The 26,919-nt window shown below is 37.8% G+C and overlaps 1 long non-coding RNA gene and 1 other non-coding gene across 2 annotated transcripts in view; one reads left to right on the plus strand and one right to left on the minus strand.

The window, feature by feature from the left end:
- The window catches only part of LOC131273963 (uncharacterized), a 498,906-nt gene that overhangs the window by 412,729 nt on the left and 59,258 nt on the right, over positions 1-26,919 (plus strand). The window contains exon 2 of the long non-coding RNA XR_009181145.2: positions 16,461-16,609. This is a non-coding gene — a long non-coding RNA (uncharacterized lncRNA). The remainder of the gene's footprint in view (positions 1-16,460; positions 16,610-26,919) is intronic.
- On the minus strand, positions 15,122-15,223 carry LOC111767065 (U6 spliceosomal RNA). Its single transcript, XR_002798965.1, has one exon. It is a non-coding gene; the product is annotated as a U6 spliceosomal RNA (small nuclear RNA).

The following is a 26,919-nucleotide window of genomic DNA, read 5'->3' on the forward strand; positions in this document are numbered from 1 at the left end:
TCATTTAAATACAAAACTGATGACCATCTTTCTAAAACACATTCTGAGAATAAAGTATATTTCAGTGGAAACATGGGATTTTGTATTCATTTACATCTGAAGCTCAAACTGAAGGCCGGATTTAGAATTTGATATACCTTTGGATTATTAGAGCATTAGGATTTCTTTCTTTTATTCAGTCTTCTACTTGGGCTTGAGTTATTTTTGACCATGATGAAAGAGGGGGAGGGGTTAAAGTGTTGATTACATGATGCCATGTTGCAGTGATGCCCTCCAAGAAACTCTCCTGATATTCATATCCTTGAGTATTTCCCTCCCACATTGATCCTGGACTTGACTGTCAAAGTTGTTTTGACTAAGGAGAAATCCATATATATGATGAAGAAGAGACTTAAAAACCGTGCAGATTGGGACTTGGAATCTGGCCACCATGTTAAGAAGTCCAGGCTAGCCTGCTAGAAACAGTTGATCTTGCTAACAGTCAATACCAAATGCTAGACATTTCAAGAGACCATTTTGATCATCTAGCTCTTGTGCTACCAGATGACTGCAGCTGCATGAGTGACTCCACGTAAGACTAGCAGACTAGTGAAAGAATTGTCTAGCTGAACTCAGGCTAAACTGCTGACCTATGGAATCATGAGGAAATAAAATTGTTTATATTTTCATCCACCAAGTTCTGATGGTATGTTATGTAAAAATAAAATAACTGATACAATATATAATACCTTCACCCTCACCAGCTGACTATATCCTTACTCTATTGCCAATGAACACAGAATTTTGAGATTAGGATAAAAAATAATGGATAGACTAAAGTCTAGATTAAATTTCAGTTATAGCTGGATGGAGGTTGCCAAGAAGACCATAAGGTATGCACTGGAAAATCAGGATCAGAAAAAATGGGAAGTAAATTTATTTATTTATTTATTTTTAAAAGATTTATTTATTTTATTTATTTCTCTCCCCTCCCCTCCCCAGTTGTCTGCTCTCTGTGTCCATTTGCTGCGTGTCCTTCTGCGACCGCTGCTATCCTTATCAGAGGCACCGGGAATCTGTGTTTCCCCCTGTTGCATCATCGTGCTGCGTCAGCTCTCAGTGTGTGCGGTGCCACTCCTGGGCAGGCTGCACTTCCTTCACGCTGGGCAGCTCTCCATATGGGGCACACTCCCCATGTGTGGGGCTCCCCTATGCAGGGGACACCCCCGCACGGCATGGCACTCCCCGCATGCAGCAGCACTGCTCATGGGCCAGCTCCACACTGGTCAAGGGGGCCCGGCGCTTGAACCGCAGGCCTCCCATGTGGTAGGCGGATGTCCCATCCATTGGGCCAAGTCCGCTTCCCAGAAGTAAATTTACTTACTTTTATAAGCATTATGTACCTCAGTTTCCTCATCTATAAAATGGCTATAATAATATTATCTACTCAATGAGGATTTAAATGAGTTAACCCACATAAGACACTCAGAACAGGGACTAGTACAGAGTAAGCATGCAATAAGTGGATATTATCCATTATATATCAAATATTAACATGTAATTGACCAGGTTGAAAAAAAAATCTCCTTGATGCCATGATTTAAGTGAACCATAAAGCCAAGACACAATGAACAAGACTTATTAGATGTTGTGATTGTAAATTCATTAATAAGCAGTGGGCATCCCATGGCCCAAATGGAGAGATCTGTCTGTAGGTAGGCCACTGGGCCCTTGCCAAGCACTACTACAGGAAAGTTAATTTTTTTTAGGAGGTACTGGGGATTGAACCCAGGACCTCGTTTATGAGAAGCAGGTGCTCAACCATTGAGCTACATCTGCTCTCCAGTGAAGTTAATTTTAAATCACTTTAACAGTGCTGTGCACACATGAGATTTTCAAAAGAAACTGTTTACCCCCTGAATTAGTTTTCTAGGCGCCATAACAAAGTACCACAAACTGCGTGGCTTAAAACAACATAAATTTATTCTCTCATAATTCTGCAAAATCAAAGTATCACTAGGGCCATGCTCTTTCAGAAGGCTCTGGGGAAGAAGCCTTACTTGCCTCTTCCAAGAATGCCAGCAACCCTTGGCATTCTTGTAGCTGAAACACTCCATTTCCTGGCTCTGTTATCACACAGCTGTCTCTCCTCTGTGTGTGTGAGTCTATGAATCCTACCGCCCCTCTTCTGACAGGGAAAGCAGTCATTGGATTAGGGCCCTCCTTAATCAAGTCTGACCTCCTCCTACCTTGACTACCTCTGCAAAGACCCTATTTCCAAATAAGGTTATATCCAGAGGTACCAAGGGTTAGGACTTGAATATATATTTTTGGGGGGACACAACTAAACCCAGTACAATCCCCAAATTCCAATTTGACCTATATCTACATCCTTGAATGTCCAAAAAGAAAAGAAAACTAGTAACGCATAACGTGGCAATGGAAATAACCTTCACCCAGTCCTATTTCCCATGCCCAACCATCTTCCCAGTATAGAAAAATTAAATAAGTATATCAGTGATTAATATGACAATCTGTGAAATTCCTGAAACTTCTTGAAAATACAGAAAATTTAGATATTTAACATTTTTCTCCTTAACGTTGGCAGTATGGAGACGGCAGGGAGCAGGGAGACAGCAGGAGTCTGTATTTGAGCATGCTTCTCTGGACATAAGCATATTTAGTGTGAAAGGTGGCTTCCTCCACACTTTACCAATTCTTATGTACACTTTTGTCAGAAGGTATAATTTGTACACTATGGTCTGAGTCTGAATCATGTTAGTGTTTAAGAGAGGGAAAACGTTGCCATGATTCTCTGACTAGAGCCTTGCATCCCTCTTGAAATGTCATGGGCTTGGTATTTCCTTCCTTCCTCCCTCCCTCCCTTCCTTCCTTTACAGTTATGTATGACTGGGAGAGGAGGAAGGTATATTTTTATTAGAAAGTTATTACCTGCTTTCCTTGTTCTGATTTTCTCAGTCATTGAAAGGTGAAAGCAACATCTTTAGCCCTTCTATGCCTCCATTTCCACAATACCTGTAATTTCAGAAACCTTCATGGGAATGATATAGAAAGGCAAATGCTGATGTTTGTAAAAGAAGTATACTACAGTGGTCAAGAGACAGGTCTTGAGGAATGCTAGGTTCAAATTCACAATCCATCTTTCCTAAGAGTAATTAGGAAGGCTAACTAGTCTCTGTGAGGCTCAATCTCCCCATTTATTAAATAAGGTTAGTAATTCCTACCCTGAAGGGTTAAGATGGTTAAGGTTAAGATGATTAAATGAACTCAAATATGTAACATGCAGGGTACATATATAGTGCTCAATAAACGAAGAGATGATGAGGACCCTGTTTATGATTCCATTTAATAGAAAATGCTCGATTATGTTCATGAATTTTTATGTGCCGGCCCCTCTGTCAAGCCAACAATGACCAACTCCTGTAACGCAACAGGCCAGGGATCAGGGTTAAACGCCTGACCCATCAACAGGCCACATCTACACTTTCAACTTGTAGCTGATTAAAAATGAAAAGCAGGAGAAGCAACATTTAGATTCACCATGGCTTTATAGTTAGAGAAAGCCCTAAAGAAATTAATCCAACCTGCTCAATTTCCAAATTGTGCTATCCAAGGTGGAAGCCATCGGCCACATATGGCTATTGAGTAATTGTAATGTGGCCAATATGAATTGAAATGTGCTGGAAGTGTAAAATACATACTGCATTTCAAAGACTTAATATGAAAAATACATATAAATATTTCATTAATTTCTGTATATTGCTTCCATGTTGAAATGACAATATTGGGGATATATTAGATTAAATAAAACATTAAACTTAATGTTACCTTCTTAAAACTTTTCTTTTACTATGGCTACTAGAAAATTTAAAATTACATGGGCTCACATTTGTGGCTGACTTTATATTTGGTAGCATCATGTCAAACAACGACAATTAGGTTCAGAGATGTGAAATGACTCATCCAAGATATCTCAGCCTTCATCTGCAGAACACATATACTCTTCCAGATCCTCTAGCTTGTAGCTCTTTCTCAAGAAAGAGCTATGAAAAAAAAAAATTGAGGCTGTGTGGAGTTAGGGCTCAAATGGTGTGTGAGTAACCTTAAACACTGAGGTTTCTTTGGAAAACACCGCCAGCGTCTCCTCAGCGACTGGCTTTACTTAAAAAAAAAATTATTGCACTGCCTTGGAGACTGTGCTGCTGTTATCCATTTCTTATGTTGGTTACAGAAATTGGTATTGTATCTAAAACAATTGCTGTTATTAACAGGTTAAGCTGCTGGGATGTTAAAATAAAGGCTGCCCAGCTTTAGTGCATTTTGTTGTAATCATCTCCCAGATGCCTTGTCGGAAATCAATTCAAGTTCAAAACTGGCTGGAATTGGGAGGTCAAGGCTTTGGCTGACTAAATATTTTATCTTCTGCTCATGTCTGGAGCTTTTAAAGATGTAGACTGGGGGCTCTTTTCTCATACCCCGTCTGGACAAAGATGATTGGCTTTGCCATTTTGCCCAGGTTAGGACAAGGTTAAAATCAATTATAATCAATTATTAAGAGTCTCTGTGGCCGCGTTGCTTAAAAGGGGATTTTAAAAGTTTCTCAGCTCTGAAACATGCATATCTTAGTTGCTGCCAGAGATGCCGTAATTCTAGAATGCCAAATATAGATGTTATCAGCATCGGGAGTAAATACGCTGAATTTTCACTTCCTATTTCCTTGGCACCTATGGTACAGGGCAATGAGAAAAATGTAAAAAAGCTGAGATAATCATCATTGTTGCACCAAGTTGAAAAATCTTGTTATCTTCTTATATATGTTAGACAACTAGAACTATTTATAGTTTGGTCACACTGTCAAATTATTTCCTGGGAATTTATTGAGATGCTTTCTGCAGTTCTAATGTGATCATTTACAGTGGGAAAGTACCTGTAACTGCTGAATTTGAAGGGAAATTGAAGGAATCATAGATTTCTAATGCCATAGTAATTCTGAGCTCTTAGAGACAAGCTAGTTCCAGCCTTACCTTTTAAGATAAGGAAACTGAAGCTTGGAAAATTTAAATGAGTTCCCCAAATTTTCATAGCATGTCAAAGGAAGAATTATATCTTCTCACTCTTAAAATCACGTGTGGTCCCTAAACATCCAAATGAATCTTTACTTTTCATATATTAATTCCATTCAATAATAATTTTCTTCACAATGATTTGAGAAGAAAACCTATTCATACAAAATTAATATTATTCTGAACCTTGGACAAGACATGAACTCAATAAACAGAGTATAATTTTAAAGTGTTCTCAAAAGGTCACTTAGCTTTATCCTTCATCTCATTTTCCACGAATGGAAATCCCTTGTAGTTTCAGGTTTCATCCAGACCCAGTAGCTGAAATTTCAATTTCAAAATGCTGCTAGAAAACTATTCCATTCTAGTCATAGTTTAGCAACAGAACTTTAGAAAATACACAGAATTTCATATCCTTCATAAGAGCTAGTGAGCTGAGAACATGTACTACATGATGCATTAGTCTAGGAGGAGTCCATTGTTAGTTAACACTATAACACATTTTCATAGCACATGCCTAATCCTGTGTGTGTGTATATATGTGTGTATAAATATGTGTGTGGGTATATATATGTGTGTGTGCATGTGTGTGTATGTATATATATACACATCAAACACTCAGTATTCCTAATTTGAGAAAAAGAAACCCATGGAATTTGAGGGAGTCATAGCTTTGAATTCTAACACTTGCTAATCTCTCGATCAGCAAAATGAAAACCTTATACTATATAGTTATATACTTACTATCTCCTGGTTCATGTAGGCACTAGAACCAAGGTATGATGTACATATGTCATGGCATACATGACGTGGCTGTATATGGCACATAGTAAGATCTCACTAAATCTTAAGTATAGTAATAATTACAAATAATAATTATTTTCATCCATAGTGATAGCAGCAGCAACAATAGCCACAGCAGTAATATGTGTATTTGCTATTTCTAACACTGTATTATTACTTTTTTGGACCTATATGTATAGTAGGGGCAGAATTGCTCCAATGGCTGTTCAGAGCAAAAGTTCTGGGTAGGTTTTCTCAGCTTGGTTTCTTTAATAACAATGCCTATGGGTGAACCCTTCATTCAGCATTATTCTATGCTGAAAGGTCACATTGTTCATTTGGGTCATTGGTTTGATTCTAACAACAGTTTATTCGTTGCATGTCCAGGGACAATCTGATTCTGATAACCCATGGATTAATTTGTTGGTAGAAAGTTTTACTCTCTCCTTCTGTATTCAATCTGAGTTTGTAGCACATCATATTAGAACACACCCTCAAACCCTTTGAAATGTGGGAGGCAGCATAAAGCAGTGTGGTTGAAGAATATTAAAGGTTACAGAATAAGAAGGACTAGTTAGTAGTTAGTTCTGCCACTTACTGGCTGAGTCTTAGGACTGAGCCTCTGCTTTTTCAACTATAGAATGAAAAGATAATACCAATTTCTGTCAACATGTTAAGTGTTAATATTAATAAAATGTATGTAAAACTCTTAGCACAGTGCGTCACATATGGTAAGAATTATTTAAGTGGAAACTATTATTTGTATTTTGTGTACCCACACAGCTCTAGACCATGGTACTTATTTTAGGCCAGTGAATAAATATTTATGTTATATTCATTTATATTGTCATTCCTCAAATACTTATGATTGATAACTTTCTAAGTATCAGACATTGTTCTACACCCAGAGATAAAATAGTGAGCAAGACAGATGTCCTTAGAGAATGTCCTTAGAGAGGGGTGCATGTGGGAAGCAGAGAAAATTAAACTGATAGTTTCAGTATATACATTACAACTTCACTGATTATTGATTCCCATTGGGCTTGGTGAAAGTTTTGGCTCCTCTCACTCTAAATGGTCAGCTCAGAAAGCCAGGTTACAGAATCTATGAATGTACACATGCTTTGCTTTAAAGTTGGGCATGGACTTTGCCCTGTGTTTATATATTTCCTCCATCCAAACATCTCAAGTACTGAAAATTGGCGCGGGAACAGAGTGTGTCGCTTCCTAGCTGAGAAGAGAAACTGAAAACATACTCTACATACTAGAGTGTTGACATAACGGCAAGTCTCTGATAAAGAAGCTCCAGAAAGCTGCCCTCCATTTTCAAAGTTTTCCTGTGATGTCCTGTCCTCTCTTTTCCCTTGCCTGGGTTTAGTTCTGTCTTAATTGATTTTGCAGCTAAGATGAACATTTAGCATTTGTAACATGCTTTTTGCCTGTTGCCAATTATAAGCTACCCATCACCAGCAGGCCCTGCCATCTCTGCAGTTAACACCAGCCTTCCTTCCATTCTATTTGGATCTCCTGGCTCAGTACCAGGTATGGGAGCATAGGAAGGAGTAATGGAGAATGAATAACCTCATTTAGTTTTCTTGGAGCAGAAAGTGTTTGAAAGGAACAATACCCCCAGAGGACCCCTATTTCCTTTACCTTTGTGAAAGGAGCACCCTAAGCTTTAAATAATGATTCATGTGGTATGCACCATATCCAAGGAGTAAACGCAGAGATGAAAGCTTCTATTTATTCTGTACAGTGAAAATAGAAATCTGCAGACAGCATCTGCTTCTCATTTAAATGTATTTTTTCCTAATTACTTAGATGTATAGCGGCATCAAGCCAGGTTTCAATCAACAACAAAGGTCTCGGGCTATCTAAACAAGCTTCATTCCAGAAACCATTGGTTATAACACGTAAATGGCCTAAAGATCTCAACATGGCTTTTAAAGCAAAGTGGTTGTAAAGCTTGGGACATAAGCAAATATGTTATTTTGTTTTTTTAATTCAAATATATTTCCTGAATCTTAAAAATACTGTATTATTTAACCTTGGTTCTGAGTCACCTTACCTTTTGAAGATTAAATCCTAGAAATACGACTTGTGTCTTATTTTTAATAGAATAGAATGAAGAGTCCTTGGATACTCCAATTATATGGATTAGTTATTATATTTTAAGCATGTGGAGGACATCAAAGCCTCAAATATTAACTAATTATAATTATGGCTCCCTCAATTTCATGACCCACAACATGGAAGAGAGTAAAATTTAAAAGAAAAACTTTGTTTTTCAAAAACTCTGAAGTGATTCCTTTGCTTAGCTCAATTATACATAGGTGAATAGACATGCCATAACTTAGACAGGATAGAAAGGGATTAGAAATTTTGAGAGAAAGGGATCTTATAACCAATAAATCCTCTCAACAGCAGTATGTTGAGTCCAGCCAGTAGGACAAACCTGAAACTTCTGGAGGGATCCACTCTGTGTAAATGAACTCAGAGTCATAATGAAAGATATAAGGAAAGGAGGGCTTAAACGAAGACAGACAGGACTGGCCCTGATTGCTTTGGAAAGGCAGTTTTGAAAAGTGACACTATCCCTAATTCTGTTAACCCCTTCCCTCCATAAATGTAAACCTTTGTCAGAAGGTATAATTTATACACTGTTTTTATGTGCACAGTTCTGGCACAAGATTGATTTAAGAAGAGTTGCTCTCCTCTTGTTGCCTGTCTTAGTTTCCCAGGTTCTAAAACAAATACCATATGATGGGTTGGCCTAAACAATGGGAATTGATTGATTTATGGTTTTGTGGCTAGCAGAATTCCAGAGTCAAGGTATCAGCAAAGCAATGCTTTCTCCCTGAAGACTGGCATTCTAGGCCTGGCTGCTGGAGATCCTTGGTCTTGGGCTTTTCTGTCACATGGCAATACACAGGGTGATGTCTTCTTTCTCTGCCACATTCTACTAACTTCTGGCTTTTTTCTCTATTTCTGAATTTCATTCTGCTTATAAAGGACTCCAGTAATCTGGATCAAAGCCCAACTTCATTCAGTTAGGTCATGCCTTAACTGAAGTAGCATATTCAAGAGATCCTATATGCAATAGGTCTACACCCACAGGAATGTGGACCAAGACCAGCAACATGTCCACACTGGGATACACAATTCAATCCACCACAGCCCCACCACATTTCCTATTTACTCCCTTTGCCCAGTTCTGGCTAGTTGAGACTAGAGGTTGAGAGGATGCCAATTTGGGAAAAATGCTTTTCTTTAGTTTTTTCAGATAAGTTTCAGAATTTTCTATAGACAAATAAAAAATATATATATAATTGAATTCTCTGTCTCTCTGTCTCTTTCTCTCTCTCCTTCTGTCTCTCTCTTTCTCTCTGCCTTCCCACCATACCTATTTCAGTCTTCTTTTACTAGCTAGTCAGCCTACTGTGCTCGTGACCCACTCTGATATGTGATAATTGAATTTAGGGCAAGAGTTTATGTTCTTGTTTTTTTCTGACTTATACCTTGCCTAATTCCAAAAAGGATTTCAGGCAGCAAGAGTAAATGACACTGGGAGTTACACTGATATTTTTAGTATGTATTTGGCCCATATTCTTTTAGGCTGCATATATTTCCCTAACTCTGAGCATGGATCGTATCCAGATGACCTTTTGTCCAGGGTAGAATTCAAAAAATTGCAGAAGATAGAAAATGAATTTCTCAGTTTTTACAAAATCACCAGAGACACACCTGAATGAATTCAATATTGTGCCCAGTCTTGGTAATAGTTCTACTAATTACATTGTTTCATATATTTAAGGCATGTTTACTATTTGCTACAGGATTGGGAAAAGGTTTAAAGTGCCTCTTGGATTGCTGTATGGCTTTGGCCACATCACAGACCAGTCTGAGCTCTAGACTCTGCATCGTTTAAATGGGGATAATAAACCAATAGCATCTTTATTATGGGGTTGTTGTGAGAATCAGATGAGATAATATGTACATGCAGGAGCTTAGTAAATAATGTCACTATGTATTATGGAATCCGTGTGAGTGAATGTTTTATTTACTTTAGTCTCTGCTTCATATAGTGAGAGTCCAGACCCTAGCGCTCCCCAGTGCTCTATGAAAAGTGCCTCATTGTGTTTGGACTTTATTTATTGAATGCATTTGAATAAGTGATCATTTTAAGAGCAGAGAGTCATTCAATTTGTTTTCACAATGGGGTGATGGGTGAGGCTGGAAACTATATTCTCAAATGTACTATCCAGAACACAGAAAACAAAACCACTTTTTAAAAGTGACTCATCTTTAATATCGCATAGCAGTTTTGAAATTCTTCATTCAACCTTTTTTATAGCAAACTCTTAATTGAGACTGTCATAAACCGCTTTGCAGAGAGAAGCAATCACGACCTGGGAAATTAAGTGGACTAATTTACAAACAGGCTTTTGTCTGGCTGAAGGTTTAGTTTATCCAGGGTTTGCTTTTAGGTTTTCTGAGCAACCCATACTCCCTTACCCGTACACCACAGGAAGAATGCATTTGGGGTGCTCAATGCACATTAAAAGTGGAAAAACCAGCAACAATAACATTTCCCCATATGTTTATTTTTCCTGGTTTGCCATCAAAGTCCTTCTGACCCTTTTATTCTTAAAAACAAATCCTCATCACTTTTGTAATTCATCAGAATACTTCATTCACTAACCATCCACCTTTCTTCCTATGTGGGTCATACAAATATCTTGTGAGTAAATGAACTTTTGGTGCCATCACTCTTCCATACTATATCAAGATCCTTTTGCCCTAGGCCCTCATCTTCTTGCCTAGTGGAATTCCTCCATGTCTGATCATCCCACACTTGCTCATCCTTTGAGGTCCTTTTCCAACCCTTCTCTTTGAAACCAACCTTGACCAAAGTCCACAGTGAATTCCTTCCTCTTTGAATTTCTCTCATGGTTTCTGTAGCAGTTTGGCAATTTTTATGAATTCCAAAAATAGTTATTGGATTTTGTTTGTAAACTGGTCTGTCAGAGGTATCACTTTTAATTGATTAAATTATGATTAGGACTTTGATTGGGTCATATCAGTAGGGCCCTTGGTGGGCAGGGACTCACAGAGAAAAGAAATGACAAAGGCCAGAGTTGGGAGTTTTTTGAGCTGGAGCCTGGGAAGAAGCACACAGATGAGCAGAGCAACTGAGCCTGGAGAGAGTCAAGGCCCAGGGAGAAAGGCAAAACCAGATGCTTCTTCATCTACAGCTGGCCTTATGGAGCAAGCAGGGCAGCTGAGCTCAGAGAGAAACAAGCCCTAGGAGGAGAGGAACCCAAGAAGCCTGAACTCTTGGCAGATGTCGGCAGCCATCTTGCCCCAACGTGTGGCAAAAGACTTTGGTGAGGGAAGTAACTTATGCTTTATGGGTTGGTAATGGTCAGCTCCTACTCCAAATAAATACCTTTTATAAAAGCCAACAGATTTCTGGTATTTTGCATCACTATCCCTTTGGCTGACTAATACAGTGTCCATAATTTATAATTTTTAAAAAATATATTGCCCTTTTCCTTGGTTTTAAAGAAATTTTGTTCCCTCTCCTCCCCAACCCAACTATATAATAAGCTAGGCAAGGATTGAAGACTTGAAAGTCAGATAGATGTGAACAAAACCCTAGTTCTTCCTTTTACTAGTTGTGGGACCTGGGGCACCTGGAATGACAATAAAAATCGCTTGAAACTGATAAAAGTGGCGGGTGATATGAACCAAAAGCATATCATATTAGCTCATTAAATTCTTGTTCAATGATTAATTCATCAGTTCTTAGAGAAAAAGCTTTCTCTAATTTTAGGAGGGGAAGGAGGAAAAAGAGCTCTCTCTTTTATAACCAAGGAAATATTTTCCCATTTATTCTTAAAACTTTTGCCCCCTTCAACTATTGAAGATCCTATGAACTTTCCCTAGATTTTAGTCATACAGCTTAGTCAAATACCCATTGTGTACAGTTCATTCCTTTTAATAAATTAGTTGAGCTCCTATTATGTACCAGACATTGTGCTTGGAGCAAACAAGAATATGCTTATTAATTTCCAAGACCACTGTCTGCAGATTGATGAAACCCTTTTTAAAGCCATGGATTCATACAATATTCCACATTCCCTCCCCCATATACACGTGCTATCTTAAAAATTAAGTCTGGACTAAGGGTAAAAGTATCAATGGAGCAAAACCAATGGATTGTAGTATTCTAGGTTGCTTTAAACAAGTTAACCACCTTGGATTCTGTTCATCCACAGTATAACCCCACCCTATACTGACATCCTGTGACTGTTGTACTGATATTAAATTATTTTTGTATACAAGTGACTATGCCTTACTTTATATCAGTTGCACCCTTATGCCCTCCTTTTAGTAGATACTGTTCCACAATTTTAAAAATATTTTTAATTTATTTTTTTAATGTTACATTAAAAAAATATGAGGTCCCCATATATCCCCCACCTCCCTCATCCCACTCCTCCCCCCCATAACAACAACCTCCTCCATCATCATGAGACATTCATTCCATTTGGTAAATGAATCTCTGAGCACTGCTGCACCTCTTGGTCAATGGTCCACATCATAGCCCACTCGCCCACAGTCTACCCAGTGGGCCATGGGAGGACATACAATGTCCAGTAACTGTCCCTGCAGCACCACCCAGGACAACTTCAAGTCCCAAAAACGCCACCACATCACATCTCTTCCTCCCATTTTAATGCTTATTTTCCTCAGGTTTCTCCCATTTTATTTTCCACATGAAATCTATTTGATCAGAAAACACATTGGTTCAAAAGCAATGTTTAACTAGCCTAAAAATCACTAACAGTCCACTGCCAGAGATTCATGATTAATTTACCTTTCTTAAAGGCTGCCTATTCATATAGTTTTCTTACTAGAATAAAGTAGTTTATTAAGACTTAAAAGACAAGAGAAAAGACAAAAAGACATTTCACTGATGATACCAAAAGCTCGCTAATTGTTCTCTTCCCACTTGGAGTAACAAATAGTGGACAGATTTATTAATTGAGAAATCTTGTCTGGTCCCTTGTTCTCAAAACATGGTCCTGTGATCCGTGGACCAGCAGTTTCGGTATTACGTAGGGGCTTTTTAGAAATGCAAAAGCCCAGGCCCATCCCAGACCAAATGAATCAGAATCTTTTTTTTCCCCAGGATCTCCAGGTGATTCCTAAGCACCTTAAAGTTTTACAAGTGCCATAACTAATCCACCCCCCTTCTAGTCTCCTTTGTTGTGATGAGAAAGTTCAAACTCTCTCAACCCCTAACTCCAGGTTCTTTGTTCTCTTCTGTGCTCAGGTCTACCTCAGTAGCTCCTTGATTCTTAAGGCAGAAGTAAGTGGCTATTGCCCAGCTGTTCACTAGAGATCAGGACTTGATTGCCCTTCTTTCCTGGATGATGGATGCTGGTCTAAAAAGTGGACAGCAAGATTGGAGAATGACTTTTTCTTTGTCTGAGTTTGATAATACTGCTGAACAAAGTACTACAGACTAGTTGGCTTAAACAACAGAAACTTATTTTCTCACAGTTTCGAAGGCTAGAAGTCTGAAATCAAGGGGTTGGCAGGACCACACTTCCCCTTAAAGGGGAGAATCCATCCTATGGCCCTCCCCTGGCTTCTGGTGAGAGTGGCTGGCAATCCTTGGTGCTTCTTGCCTTGTGGTGGTATAACTCAATCTGCCTGGATCACATGGTCATCTCTCTCTCTTACTGTGTCTAAATTTCTTTTGCTTGTAACAACATCAGTCATATTGGATTAAAGACCCACCATAATCCAGTTTGGCCTTCATCTTGGCTCATAACATCTTTAAATATCCTATTTACAAATGAGTTTCCATTCACAGGACTGGGGGTTAGGACTTGGCCATGTCTTTTGAAGAACACGGTTCAATCCATAGTACACTTTAACCCTCATCCCACTTGTGTGAAGAGCTATTTGGCTTAGTAACCATTCTCTATTGCATACAGCTTCCTAAATAAGAATAAACCCTAATAATGCCAGAACCCTTTTATTGTCATTAATATTTGTCAGCATCTATGATAGGAATTTTACCATCCGATATTCTTTCCCTACTCACAGCTCATGCTTGTGTAGTACATCTCCACTCATACAAGGAGGATGGAAAAGACTGAGCCAAACCCTGTTAACAAAACAGTCCCCTGAAGGGCTGTAATATTGCTCAGTGGTAATATCATCCCTATGCGTTTTATCTTGTACATGAAATCTGGGCTAATTATCATTTTCTCATACAGTACATTTTAGACCATTGTGTTTTTGTGTCCCTGCCTAGTTCATTAAGCAGGGTTTTACAGCTCCTCCACTAACAGGATTGCTATTGACACTTTCATTAGACCCATAATTCAAATGCTTGTCTGCCTTCCAAATGGAAGCCTCTGAGTCCAGAACTACAATCTGGCCACCAACCGTATGTTGGCTTTTAGAACTGTCATAAACTCATCATCACATTCAAGTTCTTGAAGGGTCAAAATCTGCTTTGTTTGGTGAACTGTCTCCATCCAACAAACAGTCAATGTGTTCTCCACGAATAATCAGCCAAGCTTTCTCTGTCACTCTCTGAAAACTCTTCCAGACAGTTCTCAGTATAGTGTGAGTGTAGCGTGAAGCAATCATTATCTGTATTTAAAAAGTCCTTCCTTCCTTCCTTTCTCCCTTCCTCCTTTCCTTCCAATTATTTCACTATTCAATACCAATATACTAACTATTAAGGGAGTTTCTATAGTGATTTAAAGATGAATAACATGGCCCCTGCCTGGGAGTATCTTCTAGTGTAGTACATGTGTAAATAAATCATAAAGTAAATGGAAGGTAAAAAACTTGACCACTAGGTTGCCAGACTGGGAATCACCACAATTATAGGCTCCTGTTCTCTAACTAATGGCTGTTATCAACAATGTTTTCTCACCAGTGGTTCAAATAGAAATTGGTTTGATCGACCTAAATTAACTATACATATATGTAGGAAATGTGTCATAAGTCATAACCTCAAGAGCAGATGAAGTGAAGTCCTTGGAAATTATTCTGGTGGGCAATAGAGATAAGGTGAGGCTGGACCAGAGAAATCCTTTGCTTTACTGGCTATGAAAAATAGTCTTTTGTTTATTAATTTTTTTTTCTTTATCTCTCTGGCAAGGTTCAAGAAGAGGTTCAATGCAACTATTTGATTTAATTTATAATAAACTTTTTTTTAGAAATGGCAACACCCATACATCAAAAATTGCCATTTTTTATTTTCATGTCATCCTTGCACAGGGGCCATGCTAATCTTCTCTGTTTCATTCCAATTTTAGTGTATGTACTGCCAAAGCGAGCACAAAAAATTTTTAAAGGCTTTTGAATTTCACAAAAGTGACTATCTTGGGTTTCAGTGATGAAGCAGGAAATTTTGAGCAAACCTATATAGCCTCAGTGTGCAATTGAGGTTTTCAGTATTCACAAACTGCTTTTAACTATTTAATTGAATAAACAATTGTAAACCATGTATCTCAATGTGCCATTACTTGTTCGATTTAAACAACTGCTTATTGTTTTCTTTGCTTTTCATTTCTGGCACATCAAATCAAGGAGAGAAAATTTAACATGGGGTAGATATCACCTCCCTGAGATTTTTATCTTTAAGAAGAAAAGAAAGAGAAAAAGAAATGGAAAAGGCAAAAGTATAGTCTTTTACTATTTCTTTAAGTCCTTTCTTGGTTCTTGGCTTTACCTGAGCACACACATTGGATTGTCCACTTCAGTTGTTTTCTTCCAACCAAACTCAGCTGGATTTCTGAAACAGAAAGGTCCTCTTTTAGATAGACTTAAACTATTAAGCAGAAGAAGGATGTAAGGGTGGGCTCTTGTGCTGATTGGGGTAATGTGGCTTCATTTTGCAATAATATTGCTGTTGAGTTGGAAAATGACTTCAGCATTCTTCCCAGTAAATTTCATTCTACTATGTGTGCCTTCATAAACGTGTCCACTTGTGAGATGGAGGTCAACGGCAGCATATGGTTTAGAAATTGTTGCTTGGAAATCACACTCACTTCAATACCTTCATCTGTCCATCAGCTGTGCCATAGCTTATTCCAAGCCTGCGCAGAAGAGTGATTTGCAATCTCCTTGCTTTTCATTTCAAGTAGCATCACTCACTTTAAGCCAGATAGTCAGGCCTCTTCAGAAGCCTCCAAGGTGAAGGACAAGTAAGGAGAAGCTTATCCAATCTTTTACAACTTGGCCTGGCTGCATGCATGAAACTCGTTATATCTTTCCCTGGTATTTTAATTTTAAAAGTAACACATTTCTCCTTTCATGTGACAAATAATGGGGATTTTGCCACATAATTTCATGATCCAGATGGCTCTTTTGTGATTCTATACATTTAATTGATCACTATCCAGGTTTAAAGCTGGGCCAGAATGTCTGGGATTGAAGGAGAGAACATAATGTTTATTTTTGCAAGTCCTTCCCCTTTGAGTTATCTTCTCTCATCTTCTATAAATTCAGGTTGCATAACTACATTGTTGTTGGTTTTTTCACTCACAAGGACTTACCAGTTTGGTCTTCTTCCAGGAGCTGAAAACCGATTACAAATATGAAACAGATTTCATTAATGGACTTGAACTCCACATTACAAAACAATAAACTCCTTGAAATAATTGGAAAAGATCTTCACCAAAGAGTAACTGCAATGTGAATGGAAGGATACCAAGGAATAAGAGGTAAATTTTGAGTAAAAACATATTTTCTTTGTGGAAATATAGGTATATAGGAAATACACTCTGAGGCTGAAGGCATTGTTCTTCAGCTAAGGGCTGAGAATCTTTTCAAATCAGCAAAACATACTGGATGATCCAGACTCTTTTTTACCTTAGATCTATCTGTCTAGCTATTAACTATAGAAATATTAGTGGAATGCTGAATTCTTCCAAAGATATCATTTTTGGTAGGAATGCTTAGTAAACAAAACCTCCTTCATAAAAGCAGTCATCTGTTTCAGAAGTGATGGTGCATCATCTTCAAAATCTATTTCCAGGATCATAAGGGATCAAATCAGGGACAAAGGGCAATAGAGCTCTTAAAGCTTGCTTATCTTGATGTTGGGGGAAAATAAAGTAGGTTGGGCTTCTCAGAATATAGGAAGGTCAAATGAGGTGGTCCCTGCCATTTTTGCTTTTCCCAATGTGAAAAAGGAAAACAATTTATATTGCTATATGACGTGGTCTCAGTCTTTCTTCTCTCATGACCTATGACATTGTTTTCTGGATTCATTGGTTCTGTACTTTGAGAAAGGGTCTTTGAGTTGCCAGAATATTTCCTTAGGTTTGGAAATAAAAGAATCTGGAGGATAAGGAAAGTATAGAAGGAACAAAAGCCATGTAGAGCTATTAGCATGAGGGAAGTGGTAAGCTGGGAAGACAGCAATGAAAGGTGTTCAGTCCCCTAAGAAAAAGGGCAGAAGTGAGTTGGTACCTGAGGTCTGAGTGTGGAGAGACTTTAGTGGATGAGGATGCGGTGTGAGAGTTTGGAAGAAGAGTGGGAGTGATGTTTGAACTTTCAAAGATTGAACAGTGAGCATGTAAGCTCACAGAGTGAGACATTTAAGGGCTGCAGGGTATTAGAAAATGAGAAAAGATAGGTAATTTTAATAGGACTTGTCATGGACTATATTCTTGGATCACCTTTATTTCTTCAATAAACGTGTAAAGAGAAGAATCTTCCAATTTTAAATGAAATGTCACTCTGGACCTGAACCCCACATGGGTATAGCCTTTGATAAGGTTACTCCAACAAAGCAAATATCCCACTGGGCACCCTGACCATGAGATAACTTTTAAAAAGAAATCTTTGTGTCGTTCTCAATGCCCAAGCATCAGCTCAACCACTAGATTTCCAGTTCTATTGATATGATCCAGTTTATGAAGATGCATCTCTGAGAAGCAGGTATCCTGAGATTTAGCCTTGGAGGAATATCTAGCTAGTTGCATGACCCAAAGTCATTCATCAAAGGTAATAATGTGATGTAGTTATGAACATGAGACTGCAGACCTATACAGATTTTGCACAAGTTATTAACCTTCTTTAGGCATTGTTTCCTTTATCAATAATGTTGGGACATTAAAAGATTCTCCCTCTTGGGGCTCTGTAATGAGAAAATGTATGTGAAGCTTCATAATAGTGTGTTCAACAAATGTAAGCCACCATTGTTGCTGTTGTTATTATTATTGACGTTGGTGGTGTTATAGGCCCTCAGTTTTGTCATTTTTAAAATGGGAGGATAAGATTTTCCATACAGCACCTTCCAGATCTAAAAATAATTTCTCTAATTCCTGAATGTGGAGAAGCCTCCCATAAGAAGCAGGCAGTTGTCTAGGAGACAACTCTTTACTGTAAGTCCCTGACAAATATTTGGGTTCTTTTAAAATGCATCCTCGTGGAGGGGACCCACGACTTCATTTAACAGGTGCTCTTTAGTATCTTGCCCAATACTACTTTTCATTTGTATTATCGAATAAGAAAGAGAATCGGATTTCTTCTCCCTCCATCTATAAACTAAACTCTACTTGAGTTTCACTCAACTGGTAGATAGTTGATTTACCCTATGTGTATAGAAACACAACTTAGTAGTTCTGCCTTTACTTAAAAAAATAGCTTAAAAATTCTATTTTCCTTTATCTTTTTCCTTCCCCCTCCTCTTCCTCCTTCTTTTAAAGATATTAAAACCCTGCTTCTTCTGTGATATGAAACAGACCACCCCTTACCCCTTTCAAAGACTTTTGAGATATTTCTTCTCTTGATTTACTTGGTAGTATCTTAGTCACGGGAATGTGATACTGATAGAGTTGTTGATTAGTCCTAGAATACATCACAATCCTTAAATACATGAAATTAAAAGAGAAAAAAAGAAATCAACATTGTTCTGAAAGGACGGTAGTTAAAATTCAGAAAGAGAGATCCTTTAATTAACTTAATAAAATTACTAATGGAAGCATTTTAACTGCTAAATTTAATTTACTTGTCAAGATATCAGGCTACAAAGAGGAGGGAAGAGTAGGAACTCTGCTTTCCATTATGATCTACTCTATTATAGAATAAATTTGCTTAAAATGAAATATATCACCAAAAGCCATCAATGACATCTTAATTTGGAACAGCCAGTTGAAAAGTAATTAGACTATGAAGCAATCAGTTCTAGTAAATCAGTGTTTCCCTTTACATAAACATACTTTTTTTTTTTTTTTTACTATTTATATACACGAAAGACTTTCAGGTAGTAGGCAGGCAAAGATGCTGGTTCTTTTGGCTGTCGGTGTTTCTACTTTACATTACCAAGCTGTCAAAACAAAATGTTTTATGATAGGATTAAAAAAATGTATAAGCATCTGATTTGATTTAGTGTTTATATTTATATGTTGAACTGAGGAGAGTTTGCTTATCATAGGGGTTTAAAAGATTTACATTTGTCTGCCTCTTACTTCTAAAATGCTTTCCAGATCCACAGGCAACCCTGACACCTTACTTCAGTGAGTGAGGCTCATTCCAAAATCGAGCATGAGCTCTGCTTCTCCCCACAGGGTCTCTCATAATTTTATATAAATGAAGGTGGAGAATGTGGTTGCTAATGACACATGGTTGGCACTGAGGTGGAAGTGGTTAAAACTATCCTTTTGCTTCATGTCTGAGAATTCACAATTAGGCATTTCCAAATTGTAATTGACCTTCCTAAAAGTGCTTTTTCTCCCACATATTTTTATGAAAAACTGATAAGTAATGTGACTGAGAATTTATATTTAACATGATGACAAAGATTTGGCCAGATTTAACTAACACATATCAAGGATTCAAAGACTGAACTATTTTATATCAGGAAACACTTTTGAGTATAACCTTTTTAGTCATGTTAGAGCCCCTCTGAAGAAGGTGTTTTCATTTTCAATTTTCACATGAGGGACTTGAGGCTTGGAGAAGTGAAGTGACTCGTGGAGACCACAGAGGTATTGAATGGGGCTAGAACAAGGGCTTCCGGGCTCCTGATACTTTCTCTACAACATCTGCTTCTGATGATGGAATCCCATCTGTTATATACTGAGGGGGAGATGTGTGAGAAAAATAACTAGAGGAGATATCAATCACTCAGAAAAATATTTATGAAGGACTTCATTCAGATATTAGGGGAGTCACCATTGTCACCAGCTCTGAAAATTCAGAGAAGATGATGAATTATGCCGAAGAGAACATTAGTTCAGAATGTAGAGACTACCTTGCAACGGTATGCTTGTGTTAGCATGTTTTATTCTGGAATGGAAGAGGATGGCATGAGAAAGGAAAATAAAGGGACACTTTTATAGTGAATGAAAATAAGCTAGACCTTGTTATTAATGGGAAAATGTGAGGAAGACAGACAAAGTTCTTGATTGTGCCAGCATGCCAATCACTTAACAGTATGCAAATGACCAACCTTGTTGGAGTAAATAATTTCTGTTCCCTCTACTGCCTGTTCAGAAATGTTATCATTGACAACAACACTATAAGGTACTATTCCAATTTGAAAAACCTATTAGGAAGAAATCTAATATGTTTGATGCAGTAGGAGTAAGTGTTACGATTCCTAACGATAGATAGGTGTGGAGTAACCTAAAACAAAATAATTTAAGTGCAAAAGACCCCTGTTGCACTGTCTAAGTGACAGAACTTGGACTGCAGGACCCTTCTGCCTCTGTGAGTCTTGTAATAGTATAGTCTGTCATCCCATCGCTACTCAAGATTCGTGTATAACAGGACAATTGGTCTGGGAGTGGAGAAGTCAGGAACTACATAAAAATAGAACAACTTAAAGTTAGCCAAAGAAAGATAAGAACCGCAAACGTGGGAGATGAGATATTGCTGGTAAAAGAGGTTAGATAGAGTAAGGAGGTCTTTTATAAATGTATCAAGGAATAAAAGTGATACTCAAGAGAAAAAAGACCAGTGAATAAATGAGAATAAGAGGGCGTGAAATTAATGATGGCTGTGATATTGACCTCCTGCTTTAAGTCAGTTTTTAAGGGAAAAATGAGAAGAAAATTTGGACAGCTGGAAGGCAATAATGACTTTTTAAAATAGGTATCGACAAGAAGGATGAGGGGAAATATAGAAAAAAAATTAAACATTGTGGCATATACAGATTGTATGTTTCAGATAACATGCGTCCTGGAGAATTAAATTCCCTGCCTACTAACTGCAGAGATATGGAAGAAGAACCATACAAACCAGAAAGATGTCAGAAATTCCTCAGTACAAATATGGTTCATATTATGATAATGTAATGTTTGGGGTGGGTTGGGGGAGCAAATCTGGGACAGGCTATCCTAGTGATATATGAATTTTGGATATATTTGGTTTTGCCTGTGTGTTGATTTCAATTTTAGAAAATTGGGAAACATTTTCTGTTGTATTTAGTGAGAAAGAAAATAAACTCAATACCACACACAACCAATATATACTATGCTTTTTTTTAATAATAATTTTTTATTTTTATTTTTAAAGAAGGTTTAGATTATGTAAATGTTACATAAAATATATAAGGGATTCCCACATGTCCCACCCTTTCCCCCTCCCACACTTTCCCACATTAATAACATCCTTCATTAGTGTGGTGTATTTGTTAAAATTGATGAACCCATATTGAAGCATTGCTGCTAACTATGGACTATAATTTACTTTATAACTTATACTTTGTCCTGTACAATTTTGTAAGTTATGACAAAATATACAATGGCCTGTGTCTGTCACTGCAAAGTCATGCAGGAAAAAATCCAATATCTCAAAAATGCCCCCATATTACATCTATTCTTCCCTCTCCAATCCCTCGGAATCTCTGGTGGCCACTGCCTTTAAATCAATGATAAGAGTTCTTCCATTGCTAGAATACTAAATCTATAGTAGAATAATAAGTCTACTTTAGTTCATTGTTCATTCCCCAGTCTTGAGGATTCGGGGATGGTGATGCCCACTCTGCTTCTAATTGAGAAGGGGCTTAGACTCCATGGAGCAGATGGATAGAGCTATCTTGCTTGCAGTTGCAGGCACTCTCTGTTCCTTGGGATGGACATTGTCAATCATCATCCCCTTGTTAATTGTCCTGAGTGAGTCCAATGAACTGGAGAGTAGGTGTTGCAACTTTGCTGAAAGTTAGGACTCAACTGGCACATGGACCGACCAAAGATTTAAGTCTGTGGGACCTATGTTTATCAAGTATAGTGCTAATTATAGGTTCAAGTAAAAGGGGCAAAAGAGTCATATGTAGAGAACCTATAAATGAGTCTAACTCTGTTATATTGGGAAGCATAAATTCCAAAGTAAAGCCCACTGACAGGATGCCAAATTCCTGAGCTCTCTGCCCTGCTTATAGCTCTGGATATATCTAGAGCCCTCAGGAGTCCTGCTATTTGAGGCACTGTTTACTGTGGCAGTCAATGAAATCCTCCTGTGCTGTGCATAAGTGTAACCTCTGGAATGACCTCCCAACTTACTTTGAAATTTCTTAGCCATAAAAACTCATTTGTATTTACCATTTCCCCTTTTTGGTCAAGGTCTTTTTCCAGTACATTGCTAGTTGGTGCTTGTTAATAATCCCTCGGTGCCAGGGAGGCTCATCCCCGGGGTTTAATGATACAGGAAAGAATATTTTCATATAGGGTGTGGGAGAAAATTGGAAAAATAATGTAGGCCCTAAAAATTATATAAGCACTAAAACATTGAATTAAATATACATATATTTATATGAAATTGGGAAATTCAGACTACTAGTAAAATCATTCAAAAGGAAGTTTCAGATCCCAATCACATTTTCTAGTCAAATCCTCATAAAACCAACTAATTAACAGGAAGATGTCAAATGCTTTAGAATAATCATTTAGGGAAATTTTTGTCAACACTGGCAATTTATTTGCATATGACAAACAATCGTAAGTATTTGGAACTTTTTAAACAGTACAATAACTTGAGAGTGAATTCTTAAGGGAAGAAAGTATCTTGGAATATTTGACCCTTAACCTTTCTTTTGGCTTTCCTAACTGATGGGCAGTCTAATTGGCCGATTGTAATGTGTGGGACTCCAGCTTCTTCTTGGTTTCTTTCCTTTTCAACATCTTCTTTTCTTCTCACATTTTCTTCTTCAATCAGTGAAAAAATTTGAAGATTTGTGACATATCTTGCAAATGACACCCTGCATCTACACTCTGCAAGGAAACCTGCAGCCCGGGACCCCAAGAAGCTTACACTCCTGAGTCAAATGCATGGTTCATTGTCAACTGGCCACCACAAGAAGGTGTGCTTGTGAGTTAGTACTGGGTCTGAAGCCATATGGAAAGACAAAATGGCAAAGGTGAACTTGGGCCTCCCTGAAGAATGTATGGAATTTAGAGATATGGAACAAAGACTGGGAGAGAACAGTCCAGAGGGGCAGCAGTTAGCCCAGAGGTCTAGAGGCATCTATGTGGACCTGCAAAAAGGGCTAGTAAATGGAGCCTGCTGGGCAGAGCAGATTCTTAAAAAGCAGCAGTGCAGCTATGGTCTAGTGGGGAGAAGGCTGTTACTGAATCTAAAGACCTGGACTCAAATCATGGCTCTGGCTTCTGGGAAACTATTTTATCCCTCTGATCTTCATATTCTTCTTTCATGAAAGGAGGCTCATGGCTCTCCTACATGGGCTGCCAGTGAGGTGCCAGCCCATCCTATAGTTGGAAGGTTGATCTGACTTTATGGTCAGCTTCCTGCTTTTCACCCTGGCCCTCTGCTTTGCTTTCACTAGATCCTGCTCCCAGTTATTTTTGTGGCTAGAGACATTTGATTCCCTGACACATTACAGTTGAGCAATTTCCTTTTACTAACTTATTATCTAATATTCCTTTCAAAGTTTGTAAAATAATTTAAACACTTTGTATTAACTTTTGATATTTTGTGTTAACCCAAGAGGGTGAGGGGAGATACCTACTTCCTAGTTGGATCCTATTTGGGTCATGATTATGTTGTTAAGGCAGAGAATTTTTGCTGAAAAAAGGTGTGGGGGCATTTTCAAAATTTGGAGTTGTCCTGGGTGGTGCTGCAGGGATGGATGCTGGACATGGTGTGCCCTGCCATAGCCCACTGGGTGGACTGTTGGAGAGTGTGGACTACAATGTGGACCACTGTCCATGTGGTGCAGTGGTGCTCCAGAACGTATTCGCCAGGTGCAGTGGATGTGCCATGATGATGGAAGAGGTTGTTGATGTCGGAGGGGTGGGTGGGGAGTGGGGTATATGGGGACCTCATATTTTTTTAATGTAACATTAAAAGAAAATGGAGAAGGAGAAGGAGAGAAGGGGAGAAGGGGAGAAGGGGAGAAGGAGAAGGAGAAAAAGGAGATTCCATTCCATCCAGGAAGGATGAAGACTGTGGCTAATAGAATGGTGGGAGATTAAGTGAAAGGTGGGTCGACACAGTTGATTCTTTGAAATCAGCCAATGAAAGAGGTCAGTCCTCCTCAAGGACAAGTCATTTGTGAGCACTATTTAAGGAGGGAGAAAGGGAAGAAGGAAGGAAAAGAAAGGAAGAAAGGAAATGAATGAAAGGGGGAGGAAAGCAGAAAATAACAAAGGGAAAAAAAGCACATAGGAGCTCACATATTCATCATGCTGTCTATTTAAGAAACTATTTTGAATCTGTAATTGCCCACAGAGAAGAGACCTTCATTTCACTTTCTTTTTCTCTTTTTTCCCCTGATGTTCTTCTCTACAATCACTCAATTAAAAATTTTGCTCCTTCTTCATAGGAAGAATGTGTGAAAACTGTTCATTATTTTTTTTGTTTGCACTGGGAGTTTTACTAAAATAATTATACATCAGAAATTCTCTTTGAAGTCTTTTATTTCTAGACTCTAGAACTTAATCCCAAACTCCCAGGAAGGCAAAGTAGAATATGTGCCAATGTGCTGATGGGCAGAGCTGAAAACTAGCTCAAAACTGAAATGCTTATAAATAACTAATGATGGTAAAAAGTTCTTCTTTTAGTTGGGAGCATGATTATTAAAAATAAAATGATTTTCTTTTCTGGCTGTTATACCGTGTTTTAAAAGATTATATTCTTCTTTTCAGAGAAATGTAATTAACATATGACTCAAAGGGCATGAAAAATAAAATTGGGTACCAATTAATAAACAAAGGATATGAGAATATTACATATCAAAATTTATGGGAGTTACCAAAGCTATACTCAGAGGTGAAGTAATAGCCATAAATATTACATTTACTTGGGGGGAAAAGAATGAATTAAGAAGTGTATGAATTAAAAGTAAAACTCTGGAAATTGAAATGGAAAAAAAAAACCATAAAACATAAAACTATGAAAAAGGAAGCATTAAAGATAAAAGCAGCAATAAAATAATCAGAAAACTTAAAAATAGTAAAAGTGGCTAATCAGTTTCTAGTACTGGAAAAGACTGGAAAAGCGATTAAATTTTGTCAGTTATAATAAATAAAGTGGAACCACAAACAAAATTAGAAATGGGAGAATGGAGTTGTACAAAATCTTATTCCAAAAAGATTGAAAATCTCAATGAAATGAAAATATTTTAGAAAACTATAAACTACCATTTTTCTTAGAATAATTTGAAAAAAATAGCTAGAGCAGGAGCCAAGGATGAACTTAACTAACCAACTAAATATAAGTAATTAAAGTATTAAAAGTATTACCTCTATAACAAATCCTGGAACCCTGAAAGGCCAATTAATTTTAAAGTGTTCCTGAAAATAGAAAAATATTGAAAACTACTTACTTTTTTATGCCAGTAGTGTTATACTAATACCAAAAATGAGAAAGATAGTAACAATACAATTTTAACAACCTATATACCTCTTTGACTTATAAATATAGATATAAAAATATTAAATAAAATGTTTCAGTTCTTGGTTATACAAATAATCTTCCCATCATGGCAGGGTGCATTTGAGAAGGAAGGGGGGGGTCATTGCATTTTTTTCCTTTATCAAAAGGGGACTCCTGCCTGGAAAAGGGGCAGGCAGGTGGAATAACTTCATCAACTCTGTGACAGAATAGGAGATCACAGAAATGATTAGACAGAATGTGTTTTCAGGAATGATTCGATTCTGGATATACTTGCTTGAATAAATCAATGAACAGTTGAGCCTTATTTTTTATTGCTTTTACCATTTTTAAAGTTAGCATTTACTTCATGGAACAATTATAAACCAGCATTCCCTACTGAATCCTCCATATAGATTGACCATGTCCTATGTATTTCATGTGGTTCAAAGTGGTAAAATTTTTAGTTGCCTTACACCTCACGCATAGTGGGGTACCATGTTATATTGTATTTGTTCATGAGCTGGACCATTCTTCTCTTTCCACCCCATGGCATACTCATGTCAAAGGATTTTCTTTCTCTTTTCTCTCTCTTTCTGTCTCCCTGTCTCTCTCCCCTCCTCTCTTTCTCTTCTCTCTTCTTTGATTGTCTGTATTGTTTGGGAGTTTGGTAAGCAGGCCATTGTCAAGAGAAATCTGAATGACACCTTCCTAAAGAGGAAAAGGCTGCCTTTAAATGCCATTCTTAATTTATGGGTAAGAATTGCTACTGTACCTGTGTAAGGTTCCCATGAGAGTTTCACTAAATGTGTCTCTGCCAATACCAATGACCGAAAGAGACCTTCCATTAACTTCTGAATTAGCCAAATGGGACAGAGCTTAATCTAATATGTGTTATTTCATTTTCTAGGTTACTTGTTTTAAAGGAAATAAAGTATACTCATAGGCTGTCTAAAACTATCCTGGGAGATGTGCATGGAAGGACTCCATCTAAACAGGATTGGCTTCTGAGAAAGCTGGGTGCATGCCTGAGGGCCCAATTTAGCTTAGTGGATGCCTTTCTCACAGTAGGCAAAGCAAACCCCTAACTCCAAAGAGCTTTGAGAGAAATCGCACGTTAGTGAAAATGATAAGTGCTTGCGCAAGTGTTTTAAGATGCCATGAATAAAGGGTTTCTCCTCCACTGAAATTT

This window comes from Dasypus novemcinctus, chromosome 17 (assembly GCF_030445035.2).
Source record: "Dasypus novemcinctus isolate mDasNov1 chromosome 17, mDasNov1.1.hap2, whole genome shotgun sequence".
Classification (NCBI taxonomy): domain Eukaryota; kingdom Metazoa; phylum Chordata; class Mammalia; order Cingulata; family Dasypodidae; genus Dasypus; species Dasypus novemcinctus.